The following is a 20,272-nucleotide window of genomic DNA, read 5'->3' on the forward strand; positions in this document are numbered from 1 at the left end:
CCATATTGTAACTATTTTAAACTCACCACCTTTGCTGCTTTCTTTCTAGGTATGCTGTGGATTTTGAGGGAGGAAGCCTGCCTTAGCCAGGAATTTTTTTAAAGTCAAGTTTGTTGCTATAATTTGCATGCAGCAAGTTCACTCTATAGTGTGTAGTTCTATCAACTTTGAAAATGCATGCAATTGTATATCTACCACCACTATAAAAATATAGAATAGTTCTACCATCCCCCACAATTCCCCATGCTCCTTGCAGCTCACCGCTCTCCTGACCCTTGGGCCCTGGCAAGCATTGCTTTGTTGTCTCTGTAGTTTTGCCTTTTTTTTAGAATTTCATATAAATGGGATCATACAATATGTAGCTATTTGACTGTGATTTCTTTCACTTAGCCAACACATTTGGGATGCACCCAAATGTATGTATCAATAATTTATTTTTGTTGCTGTGTGTTATTCCAGTGTATAGATGTATCAGAATTTGTTTATCCATTCACCAGTTGGAGGATATTTGAATTACTTCTCACTTTTGGCTATGATGAAAAAAGCTGGTAAAAATATTTGTGTGAAAGTTTTTGTGAATATAAATTTTTGTTTTACTTAGGTAAAGATTCAGGAGTAGGATTGTTGGGTTAGATGATAGCATACGACTAACTTTGTAAGAAACTGCCAAACTGGTTTTCCAAAGTGGCTGTAACTTTTTGCATTTCCAGCAGCAACTGTTAAGAGCTTCAGTTTCTTTGTATTCTTATGAGCATTCTGTCATTCTGTAGCAGGAGTTTAAAAACATTTTCAGTTTTAGCTATTCTAATAGAAATTTAATGTACCTTGTTGTGGTTTTAATTTGTATTTCTCTAATGGCTAATTCATGACATTGCACAGGAGACAGGGATCAAGACCATCCCCATGAAAAAGAAATGCAAAAAAGCAAAATGGCTGTCTGAGGAGGCCTTACAAATAGCTGGGAAAAGAAGAGAAGCAAAGAGCAAAGGAGAAAAGGAAAGATATTCTCATCTGAATGCAGAGTTCCAAAGAATAGCAAGGAGAGATAAGAAAGCCTTCCTCAGCAATCAATACAAAGAAATAGAGGAAAAAAACAGGTTGGGAAAGACTAGCGATCTCTTCAAGAAAATTAGAGATACCAAGGGAATATTTCATGCAAAGATGGGCTCGATAAAGGACAGAAATGGAATGGACCTAACAGAAGCAGAAGATATTAAGAAGAGGTGGCAAGAATACACAGAAGAACTATACAAAAAAGATCTTCATGACCCAGATAATCATGATGGTGTGATCACTCACCTAGAGCCAGACATCCTGAAATGTGAAGTCAAGTGGGCCGTAGAAAGCATCACTACGAACAAGGCTAGTGGAGGTGATGGAATTCCAGTTGAGCTATTTCAAAACCTCAAAGATGATGCTGTGAAAGTGCTGCACTCAATATGCCAGCAAATCTGGAGGACTCAGCAGTGGCCACAGGACTGGAAAAGGTCAGTTTTCATTCCAATCCCAAAGAAAGGCAATGCCAAAGAATGCTCAAACTACTGCACAGTTGCACTCATCTCACATGCTAGTAAAGTAATTCTCAAAATTCTCCAAGCCAGGCTTCAGCAATATGAGAACCGTGAACTTCCAGATGTTCAAGCTGGTTTTAGAAAAGGCAGAGGAACCAGAGATAAAATTGCCAACATCTGTTGGATCATCGAAAAAACAAGAGAGTTCCAGAAAAACATCTATTTCTGCTTTATTGACTTTGCCAAAGCCTTTGACTGTGTGGATCACAATAAACTGGAAAATTCTGAAAGAGATGGGAATACCAGACCATCCAACCTGTCTCTTGAGAAACCTGTATGCAGGTCAGGAAGCAACAGTTAGAACTGGACATGGAACAACAGACTGGTTTCAAATAGGAAAAGGATTACGTCAAGGCTGTATATTGTCACCCTGCTTATTTAACTTCTATGCAGAGTACATCATGAGAAACACTGGGCTGGAAGAAACACAAGCTGGAATCAAGATTGCTGGGAGACCAGTATACTAATGCATATATATGGAATTTGAAAGATGCTAACGATAACCCTATATGCGAGACAGAATAAGAGACACAGATGCATAGAACAGTCTTATGGACTCTGAGGGAGAACGTGAGGGTGGGACGTTCTTGAGAGAATAGCACTGAAACATGTATGTTATCATATGTGAAACAGAACACCATTCCAGGTTCGATGCATGAGACAAATGCTCAGGGCTGGGGCAATGGGATGACCCAGAGGGATGGGATGGGGAGGGAGGTGGGAGGGGGGTTCAGGATGGGGAACACATGTAAACCCATGGCTGATTCATGTCAATGTATGGCAAAACCCACTACAATATTGTAAGGTAATTAGCCCCCAACTAAAATGAATAAATTTATTAAAAAAAAAAAAAAGAATTGCCAAGAGAAATTTCAGTAACCTCAGATATGAAAAAGAAATAAAAGGAATACAGATAGGAAAAGAAGAAGTAAAACTCTCACTGTTTGCAGATGACATGATCCTCTACATAGAAAACCCTAAAGACTCTACTAGAAAATTACTAGAGTTGATCAATGAATATAGTAAAGTTGCAGGATATAAAATTAACACACAGAAATCCCTTGCATTCCTATACTCCAATAATGAGAAAACAGAAAGAGAAATTAAGGAAACAATACCATTCACCATTGCATCAAAAAGAATAAAATACTTAGGAATATATCTACCTAAAGAAACAAAAGACTTATATATAGAAAACTATAAAACACTGATGAAAGAAATCAAAGAGGACACAAACAGATGGAGAAATATACCGTGTTCATGGATTGGAAGAATTAATATAGTGAAAATGAGTATTCTACCCAAAGCAATCTACAGATTCAATGCAATCCCTATCAAGCTACCAATGGTATTTTTCACAGAACTAGAACAAATCATCTCACAATTTGTATGGAAATATAAGAAACCTCGAATAGCCAAAGCAATCTTGAGGAAGAAGAATGGAACTGGAGGAATCAACCTGCCTGACTTCAGGCTCTACTACAAAGCCACAGTCATCAAGACAGTATGGTACTGGCACAAAGATAGAAATATAGATCAATGGAACAAAATAGAAAGCCCAGAGATAAACCCACGCACATATGGACACCTTATCTTCGACAAAGGAGGCAAGAATATACAATGGAGAAAAGACAATCTCTTTAACAAGTGGTGCTGGGAAAACTGGTCAACCACTTGTAAAAGAATGAAACTAGAACACTTCCTAACACCGTACACAAAAATAAACTCAAAATGGATTAAAGATCTAAACGTAAGACCAGAAACAATAAAACTCCTAGAGGAAAACATAGGCAAAACACTCTCCGACATAAATCACAGCAGGATCCTCCATGACCCACCTCCCAGAATATTGGAAATAAAAGCAAAAATAAACAAATGGGACCTAATTAAAATTAAAAGCTTTTGCACAACAAAGGAAACTATAAACAAGGTGAAAAGACAGCCTTCAGAATGGGAGAAAATAATAGCAAATGAAGCAACAGACAAACAATTAATCTCAAAAATATACAAGCAACTTCTGCAGCTGAATTCCCGAAAAATAAACGACCCAATGAAAAAATGGGCCAAAGAACTAAACAGACATTTCTCCAAAGAAGACATACAGATGGCTAACAAACACATGAAAAGATGCTCAACATCACTCATTATTAGAGAAATGCAAATCAAAACCACAATGAGGTATCATTTCACACCAGTCAGAATGGCTGCTATCCAAAAGTCTACAAGCAATAAATGCTGGAGAGGGTGTGGAGAAAAGGGAACCCTCTTACACTGTTGGTGGGAATGCAAACTAGTACAGCCACTATGGAGAAGAGTGTGGAGATTCCTTAAAAAACTGGGAATAGAACTGCCATATGACCCAGCAATCCCACTGCTGGGCATATACACCGAGGAAACCAGAATTGAAAGAGACGCGTGTACCCCAATGTTCATCGCAGCACTGTTTACAATAGCCAGGACATGGAAGCAACCTAGATGTCCATCAGCAGATGAATGGATAAGGAAGCTGTGGTACATATACACAATGGAATATTACTCAGCCATTAAAAAAAATACATTTGAACCGGTTCTACTGAGATGGATGAAACTGGAGCCCATTATACAGAGTGAAGTAAGCCAGAAAGAAAAACAACAATACAGTATACTAATGCATATATATGGAATCTGAAAGATGGTAATGATAACCCTATATGCGAGACAGAATAAGAGACACAGATGCATGGAACAATTTTATGGACTCTGAGGGAGAAGGTGAGGGTGGGACGTTCTGGGAGAATGGCATTGAGACATGTGTATTGTCATATGTGAAACAGAGCACCATTCCATGTTCGATGCATGTAACAAGGGCTCAGGGCCGGGGCAATGGGATGATCCAGAAGGATGAGAGGGGGAGGGAGGTGGGAGGGGGGTTCGGGAAGGGGAACACATGTAAACCCATGGCTGATTCTTGTCAATGTATGGCAAAAACTATTACAATATTGTAAAGTAATTAGCCCCCAACTAAAATAAATAAATTTATAAAAAAAAAAAAAAAAAAAAGCAGAGACATTACTTTGCCAACAAAGGTCCATCTAGTCAAGGCTATGGTTTTTCCAGTGGTCGTGTATGGATGTGAGAGTTGGATGGTGAAGAAAGCTGAGCGCTGCAGAATTGATGCTTTTGAACTGTGGTGTTGGAGAAGAGTCTTGAGAGTCCCTTGGACTGCAAGGAGATCCAACCAGTCCATCCTAAAGGAGATCAATCCTGGGTGTTCATTGGAAGGACTGATGTTGAAGCTGAAACTCCAATACTTTGGCCACCTGATGCGAAGAGTTGACTCATTGGAAAAGACCCTAATGCTGGGAAGGATTAGGGGCAGGAGGAGAAGGGGATGACTGAGGATGAGATGGTTGGATGGCATCACCTACTCGATGGACATGGGTTTGGGCAAACTCTGGGAGTTGGTGATGGACAGGGAGGCCTGGCGTGCTGCGATTCATAGGGTCGCAAAGAGTTGGACATGACTGAGCGACTGAAGTGAACGGCTAATTATATTGACATCTTTTCATGTACTTCTTTGCCATCCACATATCTTTTATTGGTGAAGTGACTTAAAATCTCTTACTTTTTTTTTCATGGAATGTACTAAATTACTAGGTTGCCACAGCAAAATATCCCCAAACTGGGTGGTTTAAACATCAGAAATTTATTATATCACCGTTCTGGAAGCTAGGAGTACAATATCAAGGAGTCAGCAGGTTTGATTTCTTCTGAGGCTTCTCTTTCTGGGTTACAGTTGACTGCTTCCTTTTTGTGTCTTCATATGGTCTTTCAGTCTGTTCTGTGTGTGCATACTCCTAGTTACCCTTGATGTCCAAATTTTCCTTTCTTACAAGGACACTGCTCAGATTGAAATAGGGTCCACTTTAATGGTCTCATTTTACCTTCATCACCCTTTTAGAGGCTCTATCTCTAAATAATAGCCACAATTTGAGGTACTGGAGGTTAGAGCTTTAGCAGATGAATTTTGAGGAAACACAGTTGAGCCCATAACAGGGAGGTTGTTTGCTTTCTTATTATTTGAGAATTTGTTATATATTCTAGATATAAATCCTTCATCAGATATGTGCTTTGCAAATATTTTTTATGCATGTCTTTTTACTGTCTTAATATGTCTTCTGGAGACTAGAAGTTCTCATTTTGATAAAGTCCAATTTATTAAATTTTCTTTCATGGATTGTACTTTTGTGTCATATTGAAGAAGTCACTGCGTAATCGAAGGTCACTGAGATTTTCTCTTATGTTTTCTTTTAAAAGTTTTACCTAATTACTCTTATTTGCATTGTTTGAATTTTAACTGTACTAAGACTTTAGATTTATGACCCATTTCAAATTACTTTTGTATATGATGTATGTTGAAGTTCATTATTTTTTTATAGATAATGTGTAGTTCTAGCACCTCTTGAAAAGACTTTGTTTTCTTCACTGAATTACCTTTGTGCCTTTGAAAAGAATTAATCTGTTGAGAGCAGCCAAGATGGCAGAGTAAAAAGGCCCTGAACTCACCTCCTCTCATGAGCATACCAAAATCATATCTAACTGCCGAATAACCATTGATGAAAAAGACTGAAACCTACCGTAATGTATCTTCTACAACTATAGACCTAAAGAAGGAACCACAATGAGAGGAGGTAGGGGAGATGAACTTGTGATGTAATCAAATCCCATACCCCCAGAATGTTGCAGAGATTCTCCCACAGGAGCGAGAATTCTGAGTCCCACATTAGGCTCCCCAGCCTGGGTAGTCTGGCATCAAAAAGAGGAGCTGCCGCCCAGAATACTTGACTTTGAAGTCTAGTGGGGCTTGATTGCAGGAGCCCCACAGGACTGGGAGAAATAGAGACATCAGTCTTTAAGGATGCATGCAAGATCTCATGTGCATGAGGACTAAGGTCAAAAGCAATAATATAGGAGCCTGGGCCAGACCTAACTGTTGATCTTAGAGGGTCTCCTCTGGAGGTGGGGAGTGGCTCACCCTGGGGACATAGACACTGGTGGCAGACATGTCAGGGAGAATTCATCTGTGTGAACTCTCATGATGGCTGATATCTTGGGTCATTAGCCCCAAGACCTGACCACCCACAACAACATGTAAACTCCAGCACTGCGATGTGTCAGGCTAAACAAATAACTGGGCAGGGACAAATCCCAAGTATTAGCAGACAGGTTGCCTAAAGATCTCTTGTGCCCACAGCCACATCTAGACAGGCCCTAGACATGGCCGTGCCTATCAGACAGCCAAGACCCAGCTCCACCCACCAGTGAGCAAGCACTGGCTCCTCCTACCAGTAAGCCTGAACAAGCCCCTAGACCAGCCTCACTCACCAGGGAGCAGACACCAGAAGCAATAAACTACAGTCTTGCAGCCTGTGGAACCAGCTGGCAAATACAAGCCAGATTCTACCATAGGAACCAGCTCTCCTCTGGCCCTTGGGTGATGATGGGAAACTGCATTGCTAGGAAGCATAGGATGTCTCCTACAGAGGTCAGTTCTCTAAGGTCAAGACACATAACTAACCACCACATACATAAAAATACAAATAGCAATTTAGACATGATGAACCAGCAGAGGAATATATTCCAAGTGAAGGAACAAGATAAAATCCCAGAAGAAGAGCTAAGTGACATGGAAATAGAAAATCTAGCTGAGAAAGAGTTCAAAGTAATGATTGTAAAGATGATCCAAAAACTCAGGAAAAGAATGGCTGCACAGAGTGAGAAGTTTTAAGTTTTTAGCATAGAGTTGGAAAATTTAAAGAGCAATTAAATGGAGTTGAAGAATACAATAACTGAAATGAAAAATACACTAGAAGGAATCAATAATAGAGACAGAACTGGAAGTGAACCGGAAGTCAGAGTGGTGGAAATCACTATTACAGAACAAAAAAAAGAATGAAAAAAGATGAGGATGGTTTAAGGGACCTATGGGACAATACTATGGGACAAGCACACTAGTATTCATATTATAGGGGTTCCAGAAGGGAGAGAGAAAGGGCCTGAGAAAGTATTTGAAAAGATAATAGCTGAGAAATTCTCTAACTTGAGAAAGAAAACAGTCACTCAAGTCCAAGAAGCTCAGAGTTCCATACAAAATTAACCCAAAGAGGAACAACCAAGATATATGGTAATCAAAAAGACAAAAAATAAAGATCAAGAGAGAATATTAAAAGAACAAATATCATACAAGGGAGCTCCCATGAGGCTATCAACTGCTTTTTCAGCAGAAACTTCGCAGGCCAGAAGGCAGTGGCATGATATATTTAAAGTGATGAAAGGGAAAAGTCTATAACCAAGAATACTCTATGCAGCATGGCTCTTGTTCATATTTGATGAAGAAATCAAAGCTTCACAGACAAGCAAAAGCTAAAAGAATTCAGTACCACTAAACCAGGTTTACAACAAATGCTAAAGAAACCTCTCTGGGGGAAAAGAAAAGGCCACAACTAGAAATAGGACAGTTACAAAATGCAGAGCTCACTGGTAAAGGCAAACATACAGTAAAGCACTCATCCCCAGACAAACTAGTAGGGAGTTTAAAAGACAAAAATAGTAAAATTATCTGTATCCACAATAAGCAGTTAAAGAATATGCAAAACAATTAGATATAAAATATGATATAAAAAACAGTAATCATGAAGGGATGAGGGCACAATTGCAAGGTATTTAAAATACATTTGAAATTAAGAAATCAGCAACTTAAAACAATCACTTATATAGCCAGAGCATGGAAGCAACCTAATGTCCATCAACAGATGAATGGATAGAGAAGATTTGGCATATATTTATTATTATATATACACACACACACAATGGAATATTACTCAACCATAGAAAGAATAAAATAATGTCATTTGTGGCAAATTCTTTCATTAAGTGAAGCTGGAGAAACATAAATATGATATTCATTTATATGTGTAATCTAAAAAAAATTATGCAAATGAACTTATTTGTAAAACAGAAACAAACTCACAGACATAAAAAACAAATTTATGGTTACCAAAGGGGATTCTGGGGGAGGAGGGGGGACAAATTAGAAGATTGAGATTAACAAACACACATTACTATAAACAGCAATATATTGTATAGCACAGGGAACTATATTCAATATCTCACAATAAGCTACAATAATGGAAATGCATCTGAAAAATTCATATGTATATATGACTCATTTTCCATACACCTGGAACAAATACAGCATTGTAAATTAACTATATGTCAATAAAAAACTAATCTGTCATACATGTTTAAGACTTTTTATAGATTCTCTCTTCTGTTCCATTGATCTGAATTTCTGCTCTGAAGCCAATACCGTATTGTCTTGATTACTGTGGCTAATGAGTAAGTCTTTTTCAAAGTTTATTTGGCCTTTCCATTTAAAATTTGCAGTCATCTTGTGGATTTCTATAAACTATTATGATGGAATTTTAATTGGGATTGTGTTCATCTATAGTTCCTTTTAGGGAGAGTTGACATTTTAACAATATTTAGTCTTCTAATCTATTAGCACAGTATATCTGCATTTATTTAGGTCTTCTTTGACTTTTCTTAGTGCATTGTAGAGTTTAGTATACAGATTTTATTTATATTTTTTTGGATTTACATAAGTACTTCATTCTTTTGGTGCTATTGTAAATTATTCTGTCTGTACAAAATTCAGTTTCTCATTGTCGATTGCTAATATATAGAAATACAATTGATTTTTATATATTGGCCTTGAAGCCTGTAAGCTTGCCATAAATCCCTATATAGTTCTACTCGTAGATAGGAATTTGATCTCTGCTATGTTAAACCAAAATTTATAATTTCAGTGATCTCTTTCTTTATCTCCTCTCTCTTTTCTTTCATTGTTAGGTGGGAGGGAAGGTGTCTGAGACACCTAGGGCTTCCATAACAAGATATCTTGACCTGTAGGGTTTGTTTCTGGTAAGGACATTCTCCTCAGGTTGTGAGGGTGCCTTGTCAGTGTGTCCTCACATGGCCATTTCTCTGTTCATGCTGAAAGAGAGAGAGCAAGAGAGTGGGCGGGAGGGAAGGAAAGGGAAGGGGAAGGGAAGGAAAGAGACAGAGGAAGAGAAGAGGAGGGGAAAAGAGAGACATGCTATGATGTCTCATCCTCTTATAAGGACACTAGTCCTACAAGTTTAGCATCCCACCCTTATGGCCTCATTTAACCTTAATGACCTCTGTAAGGTCCTATCACTAAGTGAGTGCTTCAGTATGTGATTTTAGCAGGGGGTGGGGCACAATTCATTCCGTAAGAGAGGGATACATTTTTTAAATTAGCAGTATAATTTGATGAGTCTCTTATGTTATGCAAAGGTACACCCATACCCTAGTTTTGGATGGAAGTGAAGTGAGAAACACCTAATTGACTTGCATGATAAAATAGGTAGAACATGAATATTTAATTTTAAATATTAGGTAGTTTCATGTTCTGTGTTATGCTATATCTGTGTCTATTATCACCAGTATTCAGTAAAAGCTTCTTATAGATTTTTGTTAGTGAGGTTTAAAGGATAGTGGAGAAGGGATGGTGCTTACACATAGGGTAAGCATGTATGAAAAACAAAGCATCTGTAGAAGGTGAAGCAGTGAGAAGGATCAAGAATTCCCTCAGAAGTGTCCAGTGAGTATAAAAGTTCCTGGAAATCCTTGAAAGTTTCAAAAGCATGTGAGATAAGGGCTTGAGTCCCTTTTTTTTTCAAGAACATTGGAGGAAAGGGTGGTTTCAGGTGGCTTATAGATTTAGACTTATCCAGATTATATTAGTTAAGCATTTTGTCATATTATAACAATCTTTACTACAATTTTATTTATTCAGGTTGTCATTCAGCCAACATTTTTTAGCTTTAACTATATTATGGAGAAGCAACATTGAAAAATAGTGTCTAGTCTTCAAGGAACTCATAGTTTTGGAGGAGAGAGAAGCATACAGCAAGTGACTGTAATATATTGTGATAACTGAGCAAACACATATACATGTATGAAAGTGGAACAAAGGGAGATCTGATTAATCCCATTTTTGGAAAGGGTCCTGAAGGATTTTACAGAGGTCAGCTCTTAAGTCACATTTTGAAGGGTGGATAGAGCAGGCAGAGAAGGGGGAAAACATAATTCTGTCATAAACTGATTTATCTATGTGCAAAAGCACAGAGATATGAAATAGAAGGGCAGGTCAAGGAGCTATAAGTAGTTTAGTATGACTGGAATGTAGGCTGTAAATCAAACCTCCCTCAAAAGTATGTGAGTTCCCTGATGAGTGAAGCTGTTGCAGGAAGGGGGACCCCTTCCAGAGCCCGAGAGTGGGCTCTTGTCTAACACTTAGAAATGAGTTGTTTGTGGAGACACATAAAGCAAGAGACTTTATTGAGAAAGGGCACCAGGGCGGAGAGCATCAGGGTAAGGGAACTCAGGAGAACTGCTCTGCCACGTGGCTTGTGATCTCAGGTTTTATGGTAATGGGGTTAATTTCTGGGTTGTCTCTGGCCAATCATCTTACTTGGCCCATAGTCTGATTCATAGTCCTTCCTGGGAGCATGTGCATCTCTCACCCAAGAAGGATTCCAGCAAGAAGGACAATGGGAGGTTGGTTGTCTTCTCCCAAATTCTCCTGGTTAGTTTTCGGTGGCAGCAGCAGCATGTTCCTTGTTGGGACCTCCTATTGTGAGACAACTCAAGCAATCCGGCCTGGCCAAGGCAGGCGGTTTCAGTCAACCGTTCCCTAACAAATCCATGCAGTGTAACCTTTCACACATCTGCCAAGGTACCTAACAATTAGTAAACAACCAATCATTGAATCATTAAATGGTGATTTTGGAAAGATATTCTAATTATAAGGATAGAGTTTTTGTGGTGGAATTTGACTCAAGAGGGACACAGATTTGCTACTTTATCTTGACAAAGAGTTTGCCAGAAAGAAAAGAACAGTGGTTTCCATCGTTGGCCCCTGTATCTGACCATTGACTGTCAATTTTATACTTGTAGCAAACAATCTCATTCTCTTTGTAGAAAGACCCTAGAATAGTGCCTAGCCCTTAATCAGCACACAACAAATATTTTGACTAAATAATATTATCTTCCTCCTGACAGAGACAAAAGCGAACATAATTAAGGCCAAGATTTACATTGCTTCATCTTCCTACAGGAAGATGAAATCATGGCTGCAAAATCTATTTGTTTTTCCTTTTCCTTTTTTCAATTTAAACTTTTTATTTTCTATTGGAGGATAGCCAGTTAAAAATATTGTGATAGTTTTAGGTGAACAGTGAAGGGAATCAGCCAAGTTTTTCCTTTTCCTTAGCCTCTCCTTGTTTTAAACTCCAATTCCCTCTTTTTCTTATTATTCTCAACAAGATAAATTTGCTACTCTGGTTAGGGGAATCCAATTTTTTTTTCCAGTTGCTGAAGAGTTAAATAGAATTAAAATATCATGTAATGGAATTTTCAAATGGGGAATTTGTGGTTGGGAAGGAATTGCTAAAACCATAGCATTAAAGCTATAGACTACTGTTTAGCACCATTGCTCCAGCAGAAGTTTAAGCCATTGAAATGCAGATTTAGTTAGCTTCATAAAGGATGCTTGCTCTGTGAGCTTAGTACACTCTTATTATGTTCTATAAAATTCCAAGAGGAATAAAAACTTTTTGCTTATGCAGTGGCTTTCAACCAGGGAGCAGCTTTTGCCCTCCAGTGGACATTTAGTAATGTTTAGACACATTTTTGGTTGTTTCACTGTGGTGGGAGGAGGGGGAGGAGTGTGACTTGCATCCAGTGGCTAGAGGATGCTGAAAACCTTATGCAATGTAAAGATACCATCCCCCCCGCCCACCCCAACACAGAATTATCTGGCCCAAAATGTCAATAGTGCTGGAGTTGAGAAATCCTTCTTTAAAGTAACAGATATTTGGTTTGGTCTATTACCAACCTATTGAATGGTACTTCTGTTATATCCAGGAAGGACCAGATGATGAGGTCAATTAGGTAACAGCTATAGTCTCATTGCTGTGTGTGTGTGTGTGTATAGCAAGCTTGCTAGATAATACAGTTCTAGTATGCTGGGTATGATAACATCATTTATTTAAAGCAGTATATGTACCTAGACAAACTCCAAGTGACGAGTCAGGTACGTACTGTGCCTTGTGCCTTCAAAAATATCAACAAAACTATATATTTACCTGAGAGACTGGAGTGACTTTGAACAATTGAATTTTAAAAAGGTTCTCAAACATATGTATGTTTCTTGGAGAATGAATGCAGGAGCTTCATAAAGGATTAAATTGATTGGAACTTTAGGGGGACTAAAATGTCCTTCATGAGAAATCCTTGAATTTCTTTATTTCACATATATTTGAGGGATGTTAGGATGTAGAAAGAGGCTTAAAAGTAAGGATAAAAAATCAGGAAATCTGAATGGTTTTAGGTTATAATGAATAGCACCATACATCTTCTTTTAATAACTTTTATTCTCATAACTTTTTAATGCAGTTCTTTTTAAAGGTTTAAGTTAAGTGACCAGAAAAGATTTCTTAGTAAGAATTTTCAGCTCATGAAATGTTCAGAAAATTAGTACTAGTCCCAGGTACAGTTTTCCAACCCTCCTTTTTTTCTCAGTTACTTCTGACAGTAGATGGAAAATACAAACATCAGCCTCAGAATAGTGTGGTTAAACTTCCTTATACCAGCACAGACTTTAACAGTACATGTACAGGCTTCAACAGTATGTGAACTGAGAACTTCCAGATGTTCAAGCTGGTTGTAGAAAAGGCAGAGGAACCAGAGATCAAATTGCCAACATTTGTTGGATCCAAAAAAAAGCAAGAGAATTCCAGAAAAGCATCTATCTTTGCTTCATTGACTATGCTAAAGCCTTAGACTGTGTGGATCACAACAAACTGTGGAAAATTCTTAATGAGATGAGAATACCAGACCATTTTACCTGCCTCCTGCAAAACCTCTATGTAGGTCAAGAAGCAACAGTTAAAACGAAACATGGAACTACGGACTGGTTCCAAATTAGGAAAGGAGTACATCAAGGCTGCATACTGTCACCCTGCTTATTTAACTTATATGCAGAGTACATCATGCAAAATGCTGGACTGAATGAAGCGCAAGCTGGAATCAAGATTGCTGGGAGAAATATCAGTAACCTCAGATATGCAGATGACACCACCCTTATGGCAAAAAGTGAAAGGAACTCAAGAGCCTCTTGATGAAGGTGAAAGAGGAGAGTGAAAAAGCTGGCTTAAAATTCAGCATTCAAAAAATGAAGATCATGGCTTCTGTCCCATCACTTCATGGCAAATAGATGGGGAAACTATGGAAACAGTCACAGTCTTTCTTTTCTTGGGCTCCAAAATCAGTGCAGATGGTGACTGCAGCCATGAAATTAAGAGATACTTGCTCCTTGGAAGAAAATCTATGACAAACCTAGACAGTGTATTCAAAAGCAAAGACATTGCTTTGCTGACAAAGGTCCATATAGTCAAAGCTATGATTTTTCCAGTAGTCATGTATGGATGTGAGTGTTGGACCATAAAGAAAGCTGAGTGGCGAAGAATTGATGCTTTGAAACTGTGGTGTTGGAGAAGACTCTTGAGAGTCCCTTGGATTGCAAGGAGATCAAACCAGTCCACCCTAAAGGAAATCTTCATTGGAAGGAGTGATGCTGAAACTGAAGCTACAATATTTTGGCCACCTGCTGTGAAGAACTGCCTCATTAGAAAAGACCCTGATGCTGGGAAAGCTTGAAGGCTGGAGGAGAAAGGGAGGACAGAGGATGAGATGATTGGATGGCTTCACTGGTGGTTCACTGGACATGAGTTTGAGCAACCTCTGGGAGATGGTAAAGGACAGAGAAGCCTGGCATGCTGCAGTCCATAGGGTTACAAAGAGTCAGACACGTTTGAGTGACTGAACAACAATACCAACACAAGTTTTCATCATAGCAAATGAAAAGAAATAAGAAAAATGGGTTGTTTTAATTAAGCTATCAATTACTTTTGTGAAAAAGAATCTCTCTGATTTCAGCAGGGGGCTCACAACAGATGTTTCCTGGCTTATTGAACAGTCCAGTGTATGTTCCTACTTGCTAGACAACTTTCCTCTCCTGGTGATTCAGGGACCCAGGAATAAATTCAGCTTATTCCAAGCTGTAGCCTCTGTACTATCTGCTTCTAAACAGTAGAAATGGAAAGCAAGTGGGCCTGAGTTGCACCTGAGCCACAAATCTGAGTTTGGTTGGACAGAATGAGCCATGTAAAAATTGTTCAGTTTCTCTTAGACTTATTTTTTAATTCTCTTTGGCTCAATATATATTGTCATATATATGTGATGGTGGTACACTTTTAAAACAATTTTTTAATTAAAAAATTATATTTCCTACTATGTTAAGAAAGGTGGGCTTTTATAGCTATAAAATTTACCGAGTTCATAATTTCTGTCAGTTTTACATGTATTTTTTGCATGTACTAACATGAGTTCTACGTATATTAACTCATTTGATTTTCAAAATATTTTAATGAGGCAGATATAAGTATTATGCAGTTTTAGAACAAATCATGGCCCAAAAAGTTTAAGAAGCTTAATGTCACAGAGTCAGGCATGGTACAACCCAGAGAAGCATCCATAGGGCTCATGTTTTTAAAGATATTTCTATAAAATGTTAAGTAAAAAGTTTATTTAGAATGTTCAATAAATGGGAATCAGATGACTATTTTAGTTGTAAAGACTATATGAAATGATGTACAGGGAATAAACAATAAAGGAATTTTAAAAAGCAATATTTAAATGGTATGAAAGTCTAAGAGAAAACAAAGTCTAAAAGTAGAGAAAATTGTGAAGGTCTAAGACCATCTAAACTTGAACAGGACTGATATCATGGTATTGCATATACATTATGGTTGTTGGGCATGGGAAGAGATGGGAGATTCTGCAATGCTTGGTTTACCAAAATAGAAATGTATGGTTAAAAACTTAAGCATGATCAAATTGTAGACTTTTAACGATTAAGGTAGCTTTCCCTCTGAAATTTTTAAATGTGAAATCTTATTATGAGATTTTACTTCAGTTCAACATTTTTCTTTTTGTTTAGTATGTCTTTTGTTTTCTGATCTGCTCCCTCATTTAAATTAGGAAGCACCCACTCATTATTACATTTTTGTTTTGGATTTTCACTATAATATGGCTAAGACAATTTGAAGCACGTGTAGATTAAAGTCAGATCTTTCAGTTAGTCTAAGAAAAACAGTAGGAAAGTGACAGAAATCTGGGAAGACAAGAAACTATTTGTGATACTTCAGAAACAATTTTATGTGTATATGCTGGCTACCGATAGACAATATTTAGATTTTCAAACACTGGTTTACATCTCTAAGTATGTGATATTTCTCTACCTCCCTTTCCCCTTGAGCTAATTTTGTCCCTCTTTAGAGACAGACAAACTCACATTTTACTCTTGGCATCTTCTTTGGCTTTGTTCACACGTGACTGTACTGCCAAATTTGAAATTCCTCCTAGTGAGAAAAATATATCCTAGTTTTTGACTTTGCATATTTGATTATCTTAAAAGCAATGGCAACACAGAACTTTTCCAGAACAATTATAATTAAGCAGTAAGAGGAGAAAACATTTGGTTATGCTATAATATTTATATTTTACCATTATATTTGATGAGTTGACTAAGACCATAAAGCTATTGCCATTTATAGTCTTTATAAGACTATAAAGCTATTATTGCTATTTATAGTCTTTATAAAACTATAAAGCTTAAGCTATCACTTCCCAAAACTTTTGTTGTGTTGTTTTCTAACTCTAGTTCATTAATCTGTGGCACACCTTTGAACATATTTAGATTACTTAGATTTTAAAAAGGAATCTGGGTGTATTTCCCCTAAGAGATGCCATTAATAAGACATCACATACAATTATAAAAGGCAGCATTGTACAGATTAGAGGAGAAAATGTGTTTTGGCAGAAACAAATTGTGATGCATATTAGTATGTCTTTAGATCCAAGGAGCATTTGATAATTGAGTGCAATTAACTTCAAAATGTCCTGATTCTTCTTTGGATGCATATACAAAAATTTAGATGCAAAATAAAACGATAATGTGAGAAGCAACCTGACAGGTAGACAACAAACCTGCAGAAATTCTATAGAGATAAAACCATACAGGTGAAAATAATATCTAAATTGAAACAAAAATATGACTTTGGAAGGAGAGGAATTGTTCTCAGTTGACAGAGTAAATGGCAGTCTTTTGATATAGGAAAAAAATAACTAAATACTTCATATTCATGTGGTTATTATTAATTTCTGTGTATGTGCAGTAGAGAGGCTGTTTTTTACTTTCAAATAAAAAAGAACATTCCACAGTCTCCTTTGTGTTTTTGTTTTCCTGATAGGCCATAGTTTTCTCCCCAGGGTGCTGAGTTGACCTCCACAGTGAATTATAACCAAAGTTGGGAACAGGGCATACAATAGTATCAAAGATAATTGTTTTGTCGTAGATCTTTCCCTGGAGGCTATAAAGCCTTTCTGAAATGTGCCATTTACTTAAACCTCTATTATTTATTTGTTTGTTTTGGATTTTTATATTTTAACAACAGGTATCATAAATTGATGTATAAGCTAAGTCGATTCTGGTCTTACAGATAGTTATGTTTTAGGAAAGAACATTTACTAAGAAAACTGATTATAGTCTCATTCTTTCCGCCATTTTACTTTTCTTTTCCCATCTGTACTCTAAAATATAAACTGTTAAATACTTGAGGAGGATACCTTTGAAACCATCATTCTATTGTAGAGAGTAATAGAGCTGGCACTTGTGTTGAGTAATTAAAGCTGAAAAGTAGTTATGTTTTTAGACTGGAGAATGAGAGTAATATAGCTACTTAAAAAATTCTATGTAATAAAGAATCCCTTTGTTTGTTTGTTTTCTTTTTTTTTAAAGAATCCCTTTCTAAATGAAAGGCAATCTTTTTAAAATATCAAAAGTTTGTAATGTTTATAATGATCACACATACATAAGGCATTATTATTTAAAATGATGCAAAATATCTTTGGATCTTTCTACCTTGAAACTAAATGCTTCCATGGCACCTGACAGAAGCAATACTAACTCTCAATTACCTACCTATGGTTATGAGAGACAGCAGAAACACAGGCAATTGCGTTCACAAAATGTTAGAATTCTTTAAAGCATTTATTACAGTTTCTTCCCTATCGAACATTTTCCTGTTCTACAGCTTTTAAAAAGGAACAGTTCTGAATGATCTGTACTTTAAAAAATTCCTTACCTACACTTTTGATAGGCATTATGGAAATGGTTTCTGTAGAGGACTCTAGGTAAAAGGGAAACAAAAGCCCAGAGATTTACACATCCTGAATAATAATTCCCTGGAGGTCTCTCCTGGGGACGGACTGTCCTTCCTTTTCTTCATAGGATCATTTCAAACTGTTTTCTGTTAAATGGGCTGCAAATTGCTGAAAGGCCTTTCCTACAAAGAGGGCTACATAGATGTTTTAGCCTTCATTAACTTTATAGTCATTGTGTATACAAAGTACACTGAAAGATCAGCTAGGCAGTTCAAAGAGGTCTTAGATTCAGTCCTACTTTCAAGAAACGTGCAGTCTGTCTGCTGCTCCTATAAAATGACAGCAGAAGCAGCAGCAGCAGCAACAACAGTACAAATTACATGAGTAAACAGTATGTGACAAGGACTTAGGAGTGATATAAACAGTCATTTAATTTTCAGAGTCACAGGAGAAATAATTAATGGAGACTACGGGGATCAAAGAATTTTTTAATTAGGAGTTAACGTCTTTTGTTCTCTGGACCTAGAACAACATGAAGAATTTAAATTAGTAAAGAAACTGGGGAAGGAAGGGCTGCTCTAGTGAGGAAAAGATATGGATGTGAATAAAGAAAGACGTCTTCTTAGAATGAGTCCATCAGTTTATGCAATGATATATATAGAGAAGACGAGAGAGATATAAAAATGGCAAAATCAGTGGGAACCAGATTATAGACTGTTTTAAATGACAAGATAAATTTCATTTTTAGATAATAGAAAGCACTGGAGGGATTTTGAGTGGGAAGGTGGCATATATAACGCAATGTTACAGAAAGATGCATTTGAACTAAAGAGCCTCTTGATGAAAGTGAAAGAGGACAGTGAAAAAGTTGGCTTAAATCGCAACATTCAGAAAACTAAGATCATGGCATCTGGTCCCATCACTTCATGGCAAATAGATGGGGAAAAAGTGGAAATAGTGGCAGACTTTATTTTTCTGGGCTCCAAAATCACTGTAGATGGTGATTGCAGCCATGAAATTAAAAGATGCTTACTCCTTGGAAGGAAAGTTATGACCAACCTAGACAGCATATTAAAAAACAGAGGCATTACTTTGCCAACAAAGGTCCATCTTGTAAAGGCTATGGTTTTTCCAGTGGTCATGTGTGGATGTGAGAGTTGGACTATAAAGAAAGCTGAGTGCCGAAGAATTGATGCTTTTGAAGTGTGGTGTTGGAGAAGACTCTTGAGAGTCCCTTGGATGACAAGGAGATCCAACCAGTCCATCCTAAAGGAGATCAGTCCTGGGTGTTCATTGGAAGGACTGATGTTGAAGCTGAAACTCCAATACTTTGGCCACCTCATGCGAAGAGTTGACTCATTGGAAAAGACCCTGATGCTGGGAAAGATTGAGGGCAGGAGGAGAAGAGAAAGACAGAGGATGAGATGGTTGGATGGCATCACCAAATCAATGGGCATGGGTTTTAGTAAGCTCTGGGAGTTGGTGATGGACAAGGAAGCCTGGCATGCTGCAGTCTATGGGGTTGCAAAGAGTCAGACACGACTGAGTGACTGAACTTACTTATGCAGGAACAACTGAAGTAGAGGGGATCAGAGGAAGCTTGTTGCAGAGACAGACCTATGGAATCATAGAAGCTTGAGTGAGAAGCATGAGCAAGGGGTAGAATGATGTAGAAAGGTAAGGTAGGACTGGGGAAAGCTTCATGTTGGAGATACTCTCATCAGGGGAGTGTAATTTCCTTGGTTCTGTCTTGTCACAACAAAAATTTGAAGTGACGGATGATAAAGCCCTCGGTGCATCACAGGTCTGGGACAGTCTGTGTTATAGTTCTCAGACAGGTCAGTTTTATTTAGAAAATAAAAAAAATACATCCTCGAGGCGTGGGGGCATGCCCACCCAAAAGACGTGAAGAGAGAGAGAGAGAACGAGCGTGCGCACAGGCGGGAGAGAGAAACCCCCTGGCCCTTTGGCTCCTCTTTTTATATGTTTTTTCCTCCCCCTGGGTCTGCCCTATGTAAAATTAGGATATTCAGGAGTGCTGTTTGTTCTACCTGAGGTCCTCACTCCGGTCCTCAGACCTTCATTTGTTCTATTTTCGCGGGCTTTTCCCTTGTCTTTTAGCCACTGCCCTTCTGGACTCCTTTTTCCTATTCTAACTACCTAACATTCTCACAGTTGCACTGAGTTGAAGTATGAATAAGCAGATTTGAGATGTTCTCAAGATTTATATGCCACAAGTACTCTTATTTTTATCTGTTTGTATTTTAAAACAGCTTTATTAGAGAAAGATGTATTGCTTTAAATGCTTATATTATAAAAAATTTATAATATCAACAATTAATGCTATA

General features: G+C 37.6%; 1 protein-coding gene and 2 long non-coding RNA genes across 7 annotated transcripts in view; all 3 read left to right on the top strand.

The window, feature by feature from the left end:
- Positions 1–20,272, top strand: part of CTNNA3 (catenin alpha 3) — a 1,864,976-nt gene that overhangs the window by 257,838 nt on the left and 1,586,866 nt on the right. The gene's annotated exons all lie outside the window — the stretch shown is intronic.
- Positions 1–20,272, top strand: part of LOC145537926 (uncharacterized) — a 129,988-nt gene that overhangs the window by 7,535 nt on the left and 102,181 nt on the right. The window lies entirely within an intron of this gene.
- LOC145537933 (uncharacterized) lies at positions 1,728–7,758 on the top strand. The gene is made up of 2 exons (XR_014076514.1): positions 1,728–2,499; positions 4,448–7,758. It is a non-coding gene; the product is annotated as an uncharacterized LOC145537933 (long non-coding RNA).

Source organism: Giraffa tippelskirchi, chromosome 2 (genome assembly GCF_054371585.1).
Source record: "Giraffa tippelskirchi isolate mGirTip1 chromosome 2, T2T-mGirTip1v1.2.pri, whole genome shotgun sequence".
NCBI lineage: Eukaryota > Metazoa > Chordata > Mammalia > Artiodactyla > Giraffidae > Giraffa > Giraffa tippelskirchi.